Here is a 12391-nt window from a genome sequence, read left to right as displayed (position 1 = left end):
ATCTGGTGTTGCTCCAGCAGCAGGCCTGGCACCCAGCGGTGCTTCCAGGACGTAATTCTTCTGTGCAGCAATGAGGATAATCCTCAAGTTACGGACCTAGTCCGTGTAATTGCTACCATCATCTTTCAACTTTGCTTTCTCAAGGAACGCATTAAAATTCAACGGAACAACAGCACGGGCCATCTATCTACAATCAAACATAAACAAGCAAGATACTATCAGGTACTAAGTTCATGGTAAATTTAAGTTCAATTAATCATATTACTTAAGAACTCCCACTTAGAAAGACATCCCTCTAATCTTCTAAGTGATTACGTGATCCAAATCAACTAAACCATAACCGATCATCACGTGAAATGGAGTAGTTTTCAATGGTGAACATCGCTATGTTGATCATATCTACTATATGATTCACGCTCGACCTTTCGGTCTCAGTGTTCCGAGGCCATATCTGCATATGCTAGGCTCGTCAAGTTTAACCTGAGTATTCTGCGTGTGCAAAACTGGCTTGCACCCGTTGTAGATGGACATAGAGCTTATCACACCCGATCATCACGTGGTGTATGGGCACGACGAACTTTGGCAATGGTGCATACTCAGGGAGAACACTTTTATCTTGAAATTTAGTGAGAGATCATCTTATAATGCTGCCGTCAATCAAATCAAGATAAGATGCATAAAAGATAAACATCACATGCAATCAATATAAGTGATATGATATGGCCATCATCTTCTTGTACTTGTGATCTCCATCTCCGAAGTACCGTCATGATCACCATCGTCACCGGTGCGACACCTTGATCACCATCGTAGCATCATTGTCGTCTCGCCTATCTTATGCTTCCACGACTATCGCTACCGCTTAGTGATAAAGTAAAGCATTACAGCGCAGTTGCATTGCATACAATAAAGCGACAACCATATGGCTCCTGCCAGTTGCCGATAACTCGGTTACAAAACATGATCATCTCATACAATAAAATTTAGTATCATGTCTTGACCATATCACATCACAACATGCCCTGCAAAAACAAGTTAGATGTCCTCTACTTTGTTGTTGCAAGTTTTACGTGGCTGCTACGGGTTTAAGCAAGAACCAATCTTACCTACGCATCAAAACCACAACAATAGTTTGTCAAGTTGGTGCTGTTTTAACCTTCGCAAGGACCGGGCGTAGCCACACTCGGTTCAACTAAAGTTGGAGAAACTGACACCCGCTAGCCACCTTTGTGCAAAGCACGTCGGGAGAACCGGTCTCGCGTAAGCGTACGCATAATGTTGGTCCGGGCCACTTCTTCCAACAATACCGCCGAACCAAAGTATGACATGCTGGTAAGCAGTATGACTTATATCGCCCACAACTCACTTGTGTTCTACTCGTGCATATAACATCAACGCATAAAACCTAGGCTCGGATGCCACTGTTGGGGAACGTAGTAATTTCAAAAAAATTCCTACGCACACGCAAGATCATGGTGATGGATAGCAACGAGGGGAAAGTGTGATCTACGTACCCTTGTAGACCGACAGCGGAAGCGTTATATCAATGCGGTTGATGTAGTCCTATGTCTTCACGATCCGACCGATCCAAGCACCTAAACTACGGCACCTCCGAGTTTCAGCACACGTTCAGCTCGATGACGATCCCCGGACTCCGATCCAGCAAAGTGTCGGGGAAGAGTTCCGTCAACACGACGGCGTGGTGACGATCTTGATGTTCAACTGTCGCAGGGCTTCGCCTAAGCACCACTACAATATTATCGAGGATTATGGTGGAAGGGGGCACTGCACATGGCTAAGAAAACGATCACGTGGATCAACTTGTGTGTCTAGGGGTGCCCCCTACCTCCGTATATAAAGGAGCCAAGGGGGGTGCGGCCGGCCCTAGTAGGAGGCGCGCAGGAGGAGTCCTACTCCTACCGGGAGTAGGACTCCCCTCTCTTTCCTTGTCCAAGTAGGAGAGGGGGAAGGAAGGGAGAGAGGAGAGGAAGGAAAGGGGGCGCCGCCCCTCCCTCCTTTTCCAATTCGGACTAGGGGGAGAGGGGGCGCGCGGCCGGCCCTGGTAGCCCCTCCTCTTCTCCACTTTAGGCCCATGAGGCCCATTAACCCCCCGGGGGTTTCCGGTAACCCCCCGGTACTCCAGTTTTATCCGAAACTTCCTCGGAACACTTCGGGTGTCCGAATATAGTCGTCCAATATATCAATCTTTATGTCTCGACCATTTCGACACTCCTCGTTATGTCTGCGATCATATCCCAGACTCCGAACCAACTTCGGTACATCAAAACTCATAAACTCATAATATAACTGTCATCGAAACCTTAAGCGTGCGGACCCTACGGGTTCGAGAACAATGTAGACATACCGAGACATGTCTCCGGTCAATAACCAATAGCGGAACCTGGATGCTCATATTGGCTCCCACATATTCTACGAAGATCTTTATCGGTCAGACCGCATAACAACATACATTGTTCCCTTTGTCATCGGTATGTTACTTGCCTGAGATTCGATCGTCGGTATATCAATACCTAGTTCAATCTCATTACCGGCAAGTCTCTTTAATCGTTCCGTAATACATCATCTCGCAACTAACTCATTTAGTTGCATTGCTTGCAAGGCTTAGGTGATGTGCATTACCGAGAGGGCCCAGAGATACCTCTCCGACAATCGGAGTGACAAATCCTAATCTCGAAATACGCCAACCAACATGTACCTTTGGAGACACCTGTAGAGCTCCTTTATAATCACCCAGTTACGTTGTGACGTTTGGTAGCACACAAAGTATTCCTCCGGTAAACGGGAGTTGCATAATCTCATAGTCATAGGAACATGTATAAGTCATGAAGAAAGCAATAGCATCATACTAAATGATCGAGTGCTAAGCTAACGGATTGGGTCAAGTCAATCACATCATTCTCCTAATGATGTGATCCCGTTAATCAAATAACAACTCTTTGTCTATGGTTAGGAAACATAACCATCTTTGATTAACGAGCTAGTAAAGTAGAGGCATACTAGTGACACTCTGTTTGTCTATGTATTCACACATGTATTATGTTTCCGATTAATACAATTCTAGCATGAATAATAAACATTTATCATGAAATAAGGAAATAAATAATAACTTTATTATTGCCTCTAGGGCATATTTCCTTCACATTTTACCCATGAGGCATGGTTCGCACGTGTAAAATGATTCGTAATCAAGAGACTCTAAAAGTCCATCTGCATGGAGCTTCTTCATGCGTTTGACACCTATGTGACCAAGGCGGCAGTGCCACAAGTATGTGGGACTATCATTATCAACCTTACATCTTTTGGTATTCACACTATGAATATGTGTAGCATTACGCTCGAGATTCATTAAGAATAAACCATTCACCATCGGAGCATGACCATAAAACATATCTCTCATATAAATAGAACAACCATTATTCTCGGATTTAAATGAGTAGCCATCTCGAATTAAATGAGATCCTGATACAATGTTCATGCTCAACGCTGGCACTAAATAACAATTATTGATGTTTAAAACTAATCCCGTAGGTAAATGTAGAGGTAGCGTGCTGACGGCGATCACATCGACCTTGGAACCATTCCCGACGCGCATCGTCACCTCGTCCTTCGCCAGTCTCCGCTTATTCCGCAGCTCCTGCTTTGAGTTACAAATGTGTGCAACCGCACCGGTATCAAATACCCAGGAGCTACTACGAGTACTGGTAAGGTACACATCAATTACATGTATATCACATATACCTTTCGTGTTGCCGTCCTTCTTGTCCGCTAAGTATTTGGGGCAGTTCCGCTTGTAGTGACCACTTCCCTTGCAATAAAAACACTCAGTCTCGGGCTTGGGTCCATTCTTTGGCTTCTTCCCGGTAGCTTGCTTACCAGGCGCGGCAACTCCCTTGTCGTCCTTCTTGAAGTTCTTCTTACCCTTGCCTATCTTGAACTTAGTGGTTTTATTCACCATCAACACTTGATGTTCCTTTTTGACTTCTACCTCTGCTGATTTCAGCATTGAATATACCTCAGGAATGGTCTTTTCCATCCCCTGCATATTGAAGTTCATCACAAAGCTCTTGTAGCTCGGTGGAAGCGACTGAAGGATTCTGCCAATGACCGCGTCATCCAGGAGATTAACTCCCAGCTGAGTCAAGCGGTTATGCAACCCAAACATTTTGCGTATGTGCTCACTGACAGAACTATTTTCCTCCATCTTACAGCTGAAGAACTTGTCGGGGACTTCATATCTCTCGACCCGGGCATGAGCTTGAAAAACCATTTTCAGCTCTTCAAACATCTCATATGCTCCGTGTCTCTCAAAACGCTTTTGGAGCCCCGGTTCTAAGATGTAAAGCATGCCGCACTGAACGAGGGAGTAATCATTAGCATGTGACTGCCAAGAATTCATAACGTCTTGGTTCTGTGGGACGGGTGTGTCACCTAGCGGTGCTTCTAGGACATAATCTTTGTTGGCGGCTATGAGGATGATCCTCAGGTTCCAGACCCAGTCCGTATAGTTGATGCCATCGTCTTTCAGCTTGGTTTTCTCTAGGAACACGTTGAAGTTGAGGACAACGTGGGCCATTTGATCTACAAGACATATTGTAAAGATTTTAGACTAAGTTCATGATAATTAAGTTCATCTAATCAAATTATTCAATGAACTCCCACTCGGATAGACATCCCTCCAGTCATCTAAGTATAACATGATCCGAGTTAACTAGGCCGTGTCCGATCATCACGTGAGACGGACTAGTCAACATCGGTGAACATCTTCATGTTGATCGTATCTTCTATACGACTCATGCTTGACCTTTCGGTCTTCTGTGTTCCGAGGCCATGTCTGTACATGCTAGGCTCGTCAAGTCAACCTAAGTGTATTGCGTGTGTAAATCTGGCTTACACCCGTTGTATTCGAACGTTAGAATCTATGACACCCAATCATCACGTGGTGCTTCGAAATAATGAACCTTCGCAACGGTGCACAGTTAGGGGGAACACTTTCTTGAAATTATTACGAGGCATCATCTTATTTAAGCTACCGTCATTCTAAGCAAATAAGATGTAAAACATGATAAACATCACATGCAATCAAACAGTGACATGATATGGCCAATATCATTTGCTCCTTTTGATCTCCATCTTCGGGGCTCCATGATCATCGTTGTCACCGGCATGACACCATGATCTCCATCATCGTGTCTTCTTGAAGTTGTCTCGTCATCTATTACTTCTACTACTATGGCTAACGCTTTAGCAATAAAGTAAAGTAATTACATGACGTTTATGTTGACACGCAGGTCATAAATAAATAAAGACAACTCCTATGGCTCCTGCCGGTTGTCATACTCATCGACATGCAAGTCATGATTCCTATTACAAGAACATGATCATCTCATACATCACATATATCATTCATCACATCCTTTGGCCATATCACATCACAAAACACTTGCTGCAAAAACAAGTTAGACGTCCTCTAATTGTTGTTGCAAGTTTCTACGTGGCTGCTATAGGATTCTAGCAAGAACGTTTCTTACCTACGCCAAAACCACAACGTGAATTGCCAATTTCTATTTACCCTTCATAAGGACCATGTTCATCGAATCCGATCCGACTAAAGTGGGAGAGACAGACACCCGCCAGCCACCTTATGCAACTAGTGCATGTCAGTCGGTGGAACCAGTCTCACGTAAGCGTACGTGTAAGGTCGGTCTGGGCCGCTTCATCCCACGATGCCGCCGAATCAAGATAAGACTAGTAACGGCAAGCAAATTGACAATATCGACGCCCACAACTACTTTGTGTTCTACTCGTGCATAGAAACTACGCATAAACCTGGCTCTGATACCACTGTTGGGGAACGTAGCAGAATTTTAAAATTTTCTACGCATCACCAAGATCTATCTATGGAGTCATCTAGCAACGAGAGAGAGAGGAGTGCATCTACATGCCCTTGTAGATCACGAGCGGAAGCGTTCAAGAGAACGAGGTTGATGGAGTCGTACTCGTCGTGATCCAAATCACCGAAGATCCTAGCACCGAACGGATGGCACCTCCGCGTTCAACACACGTACCGAGCGAGGACGTCTCCCGTGCCTGGATCCAGCAAGGAGGAGGGAAGGTTGAGGAAGAGGGCTCCAACAACAGCACGATGGCGTGGTGGTGGTGAAGCTACAGTACTCCGGCAGGGCTTCACCAAGCTCTTACGGAGGAGGAGAGGTGTTGGGGAGGGGAGGGGCTGCGCCTTGGATGTTGTGTGCAGCCCTCTCCTTGCCCCTCTATTTATAGGGGAAGGAAGAAGAGGGCGGCCCCCTCTAGATGAGATCTAGAGGGGGGGGCGGCGGCCAAGGGGGGGGGCTTGCCCCCCAAGCAAGGGGGCGCCCCCTTTAGGGTTCCCCCCCCCAACCCTAGGCGCATGGGCCCAAGGGGGGGATGCGGCCAGCCCATGTAGGGCTGGTTCCCTTTCCTCTACAGCCCATTAGGCCCTCCGAGAGAGGTGGCCCCTCCCGGTGGACCCTCGGAACCCCTCCGGTGGCCCCTGTACAATACCGATATGCCCCCAAACCTTTTCGGTGACTGTATGACAACTTCCTACATATAAATCTTCACCTCCAGACCATTCCGGAACTCCTCGTGACGTCCGAGATCTCATCCAGGACTCCGAACAACATTCGATAATCACATACAAGTCTTCCTAACAACCCTAGCGTCACCGAACCTTAAGTGTGTAGACCCTACGGGTTTGGGAGACATGCTGACATGACCAAGACGACTCTCCGGTCAATAACCAACAGCGGGATCTGGATACCCATGTTGGCTCCCACATGCTCCTCGATGATCTCATCGGATGAACCACGATGTCGAGGATTCAATCAATCTGTATACAATTCCCTTTGTCAATCGGTACGTTACTTGCCCGAGACTCGATCGTCGGTATCCCAATACCTTGTTCAGTCTCGTTACCGGCAAGTCACTTTACTCGTACCGTAATGCATGATCCCGTGATCAACCACTTGATCACATTGAGCTCATTATGATGATGCATTACCGAGTGGGCCCAGAGATACCTCTCCATCATACAGAGTGACAATCCCAGTCTCGATTCGTGCCAACCCAACAGACACTTTCGGAGATACCTGTAATGTACCTTTATAGTCACCCATTTACGTTGTGACGTTTGGCACACCCAAGGCACTCCTACGGTGTTCGGGAGTTGCACAATCTCATGGTCTAAGGAAATGATACTTGACATTCAGAAAAGCTACAGCAAACGAACTACACGATCTTTGAGATATGCTTAGGATTGGGTCTTGTCCATCACATCGTTCTCCTAATGATGTGATCCTGTGATCAATGACATCCAATGTCCATAGCCAGGAAACCATGACTATCTTTTGATCAACGAGCTAGTCAACTAGAGGCTCACAAGGGACGTGTTGTGGTCTATGTATTCACACATGTATTATGATTTCCGGATAACACAATTATAGCATGAACAATAGACAATTATCATGAACAAAGAAATATAATAATAACCATTTTATTATTGCCTCTAGGGCATATTTCCAACACCTAGTATGCCGGCCTGTTAACTGGCTGCCATGTTTTGGGCCAAATGCTGACCCATATTTGATACGGTCTATTAATGGCCTGCCACGCTCCGGGCCTAATAGTGGCCCATACAAGATCCGGTCTGTTAAAAGCCTACCACGTTCTGGGCCAAATTACGGCCCAGATTAGGTCCGGCCCTTTAAGAGGTCTTGGGCCTAATTATGGCCCATATCAGATTCGGCACGTTTCAGGCCCAACCTACATCGTGATTGCATGACGGCCCGATTATGTACCGTAATTTTACGGTTTGGCCGATTTACTGCGAAGACAGAATATATATACAGTAAAATAACTGTAGCATCGTGAATAAGAAAAAACCTATACTGTACAATAAAGAAATTACGGCATATTACATCCACTGGGCATCAAAGTTCGTCACTATGATAATAAAGCACAAGCAGACAGCAGATTACATACACTGGGCATCAAAGATCGTCACCAGTGCAAATAAACACGCCGACAAAATAATATACAAAACCGACAGCACTTCAATAGATTTCAAGAAAGGTTAGCCCTGCTGGGGAGCTGTAATGCAAGCAGTTGAGCAAGATGATGAGACTGTGCTTGTTCAACACTTATATCTTCCTCACTCTGAAAGATAAACAAGCAGACAGATGACAGGTTTTGCACATAAAAGTATCAGTGCTGACAATTCATCACATTTCTTACTGACGAATAAAGTGACACTGTCGGAGATATACCCCGCAGCGTAAACCGGCCGGAAGTATAACCCGGCCGGACTTGGCGGTTTACTTGAGACCTGGCTGACACTTGGTGATTTACTGGCGACCCGCCCTAACTTGGCGGTTTACAAGCAACCCGCCTGAACATTATGACTCACTGGTAACCCGGCGGGCGGGACAGACGGATGAAAAGGCCCAAGGCCCAGAAGGCCGGTTTATGCTAATGCTGGGCCGGTTTAAGAGAAAAGGTGTATTTCCCTTACAAGGAGTCAAGACCCGGACTTGTATCCGGTTTGTATTAGAAGATAGATTAGTCCTGATCCTAATAGGACTCCACATGTAACCCGCCCCTTCAACATATATAAGGAGGGGCAGGGCTCCCCAAAAGGGAGAAGGGGGACAAGTTCCACAAGTTGGACAAGTTAGGTTTAGACAATAGCTCTCGAGATAGAGCACACTTGTAACCGTGATCATCATGATCAATATCAATGAAGCAGGATGTAGGCTTTTACCTCCACCGTGAGGGGCTGAACCTAGGTAAAACATCGCATCTCTCGTCCCGCTCAACCCCTCTCAAGCTACCACATAGATGCGTTGGCCTCACGACTAGGTCCTCACACTAGGACATCTGTCGTGACAAATCCACAACTAAGTCCTCGAGTCATCTAGAGACCCGGGGGCTACAATGGTATGACTCGGCAAAATTAGCCGGTTTCAATAAATTCAAGAACTCTGGGTCATTGAAGGGAAAAATAACCTGGGCCCCCGAGATTACTTCCTTATTAGCGAATATTTAAAGGTCGTCAGAAAATTTCCGGTTTAAAAAGAAGGATTCCAGTTCAAGGGAAATTTGTCTCCCACAAAGCTCTAAAGCTCTCAATATCCGGTTCAAAATACCGGTTCAAGAAGAATTTGTCTCTTGCAAAAAGTTAAAAGTTGCCGAAGAGAACCTGCTGCCATGATGCGCGGTTCAAACATGGGTATCCCGCCTTATTGGCTTATCATATTATTAATCACATGGGGGCTTCTATTTCATAAAGCAGCGTCCGGTTTACCCCTTGATTCAGCTTATCAAAGCTTTATATAACATCACTTGGGGGCTTGGTCGTATCCGAACCATAGCTACACCTCTTGATCGGCGCAATGCCACAACATCACTTGGGGGCTTGGTCGTATCCGAACCATAGTCACACCTCTTGATCGGCTCAAAGCCAAATCAATCTGGGGCCAAAGAGAGTGTTGTAAAACAACAATTCAAACATAGGCACCCACTTAGCACAGCTCAAAACGTTACTTGGGGATTCTTTGCTATCGCAATGAACTTAGAATCTACACTTGTAATGGGCTATCAAGCCATGGCTTGGAAGCCTAGTGTATACACCTAAAACCCCGGGTTAACCTGCCTCTTTAAGTAAGTTACTCCGCCCAGGTAAACCTGGTATGACCCTTCGAACTTTGACAAGTTACTCTAAAATACAGACCCTGAACTTGTCAAGTTAAAACGATGATTGGTTAAGGATTGAGGACCATCTTAAAAGGCTTTGCAAAAATGGTTTAACTCAGTGGCCTGGCAGCCCATGAAAAGCCTCAAATTTGGGGCCTAGCAGCCCGTGAAAAGCCTCGACTACAACGGTTTTTATTTGCCTTTTGCTAAGTTTTTCTTTTCATAAGATTTGTGATGTTTTTGACCCGGTGTTTATCAACCCGGTTAGGCTGTCAATTATAAGTTGTCAGTACAAGTTACAATCCGGAGATTATTAACCTGGCCGGTTTCGACTACAAGTCGCTAGCATCGAATATGGATAATCCGGTGTTTATCACAACCCAGTACGGTTTTATCATAAACCGGCACAATATGGAACGAGTTATCAGTACTCAAGATTGGGGTTATCACCTTTACTACAAAAAGTTGGTAAAACCAACAATGTGATTCAATGTCACAGGTATGATATATTTCATATTTGATTATTCTTAAGTGTAGCCTTGGTTATAAACCCGCGTTATATGTTGGGCATTATGACCCGTCTGGCGGTAAACCGCCAGGACACTTCAAACTTATTGTATGCAGAAACAGGTTTGTTAAACCGGCCTAGCTTTGGACTATAAGTCGCCAGTATATATATTTGGATTGCACCATTGGAATCATGCGCTTATAAATCATTGGGTTATATTATTCAAATAGCCAAACTTCGCTGAATTTTCATTATGATATTGGATGAATAAGGTTTTCATACCGGATTATATTATCTTGAATAGCCAACATGGCTGGATTTTTATGGTTATTAATAACTGGTATTATTGAGTTTTCAAAGTCGCTTTAGCGCAATGGCTATTATTTTATCAAAAGATATGATTTATTCTACAGTGGAAGGAATAGTCCTGAGTCGCTGCAGGCTTACAACCCGGCACTTGGGGGCTACATTATTCAAATTAAGATTACATGCAAGTCTCATGTTGCTGCAAGCATGCACCATGACACTTGGGAGCTAATGCAAAGTCATTTTTACTAGTCTTATTTAAGACCCGACTCATCATATTATAATGAGCCGGCCGTTGGGGGCTACCAATTGCTCCTGTCAACAATTCAAAGTACACAAGTTTTCGTCCATAATATTGAAGAATCCATTGCTCAGTTGGTAAAGCACAAAGCTCTTAACCTTGTGGACGTGGGTTCAAGCCCTACGATGGAAGCTACATTATAAGATGTTATTTTCATTGAAGTATATATCAAGTCCCGGTTCATTGTTATCTTACTAAGCCGGCCCTTGGGGCCTACACATCACTGCTCAAGTCTACATGATTATATTTACAAAGTCCCTGCTCATTATTGCATAATGACCCGGCCCTTGGGGATACAGTGATTGAAGTTTTTATAAGCAATTACAAGTCCCAGGTTGCTGCAAGCATGACAACCCGGTACTTTGGGGCTACATAATATGGAGTATTCAGTTTTTACTAGTGACTGGGATGAACAACATGGATTTCTTAAAAATTGGTAGTATTTATATTGAAGCAAGTCTTAAGCCATCACTTTGTTCTGCTCAAGACTTGGGGGCTACAGGTATTATATTATTATCGAAGAAATATTTTCAAATTCTCTGTTTGAGCAAACCAGATTGACCCGGCGTCACCAATCATTATGACCCTGTGGCTGCAACCCGGCGTCATCAATAATCATGAACCGGTGTTGTGAACCGGCATTGGCAACAATCATGACCCGGAATTATCTGTTTTTATAACCCAACAATGGTGGTAATCATAAACCGGCAAGTTCTACATCTTCAAGTCAGCTAAATATCAGTTGAATATTTGAAGACCAATATTTTTGTCAAATCAGAGCATTGAAGGCCGATTCGAATGGATTCTTTATTTACAAAATATCTTCTGCAAGCAAATTGATTATGAAGTTGGTCTATTGACTCGGATTTTCTAGAAGGAGGAAATAACAAGGATTTAAGGATGATCAGGTGCCGGTTTACAAGAATTTTTAACCTGGAGTACAACTTGTCAAAGTTGTTCTTGTGTTTGTTTACAGGATCAGTTTACCATGGATAAATCCAAGCTAAACTGAGGGCTAATGTCGGGGATATACCCCGCAGCGTAAACCGGCCGAAAGTATAACCCGGCCGGACTTGGCGGTTTACTTGAGACCCGGGTGACACTTGGCGATTTACTGGCGACCCGCCCTAACTTGGCGGTTTACAAGAAACCCGCCTGAACATTATGACTCACTGGTAACCCGGCGGGCGGGACAGATGGATGACAAGGCCCAAGGCCCAGAAGGCCGGTTTATGCTAATGGTGGGCCGGTTTAAGAGAAAAGGTGTATTTCCCTTACAAGGAGTCAAGACCCGGACTTGTATCCGGTTTGTATTAGAAGATAGACTAGTCCTAATCCTAATAGGACTCCACATGTAACCCGCCCCTTCAACATATATAAGGAGGGGCAGGGCTCCCCAAAAGGGAGAAGGGGGACAAGTTCCACAAGTTGGACAAGTTAGGTATAGACAATAGCTCTCGAGATAGAGCACACTTCTAACCGTGATAATCATGATCAATATCAATGAAGCAGGATGTTGGCTTTTA

This window comes from Triticum urartu, chromosome 1, assembly GCF_003073215.2.
Source record: "Triticum urartu cultivar G1812 chromosome 1, Tu2.1, whole genome shotgun sequence".
Taxonomy (NCBI): Eukaryota; Viridiplantae; Streptophyta; class Magnoliopsida; order Poales; family Poaceae; genus Triticum; species Triticum urartu.
The sequence above is the reverse complement of the archived record's forward strand: the minus strand, read 5'-3'. Positions refer to the sequence as shown.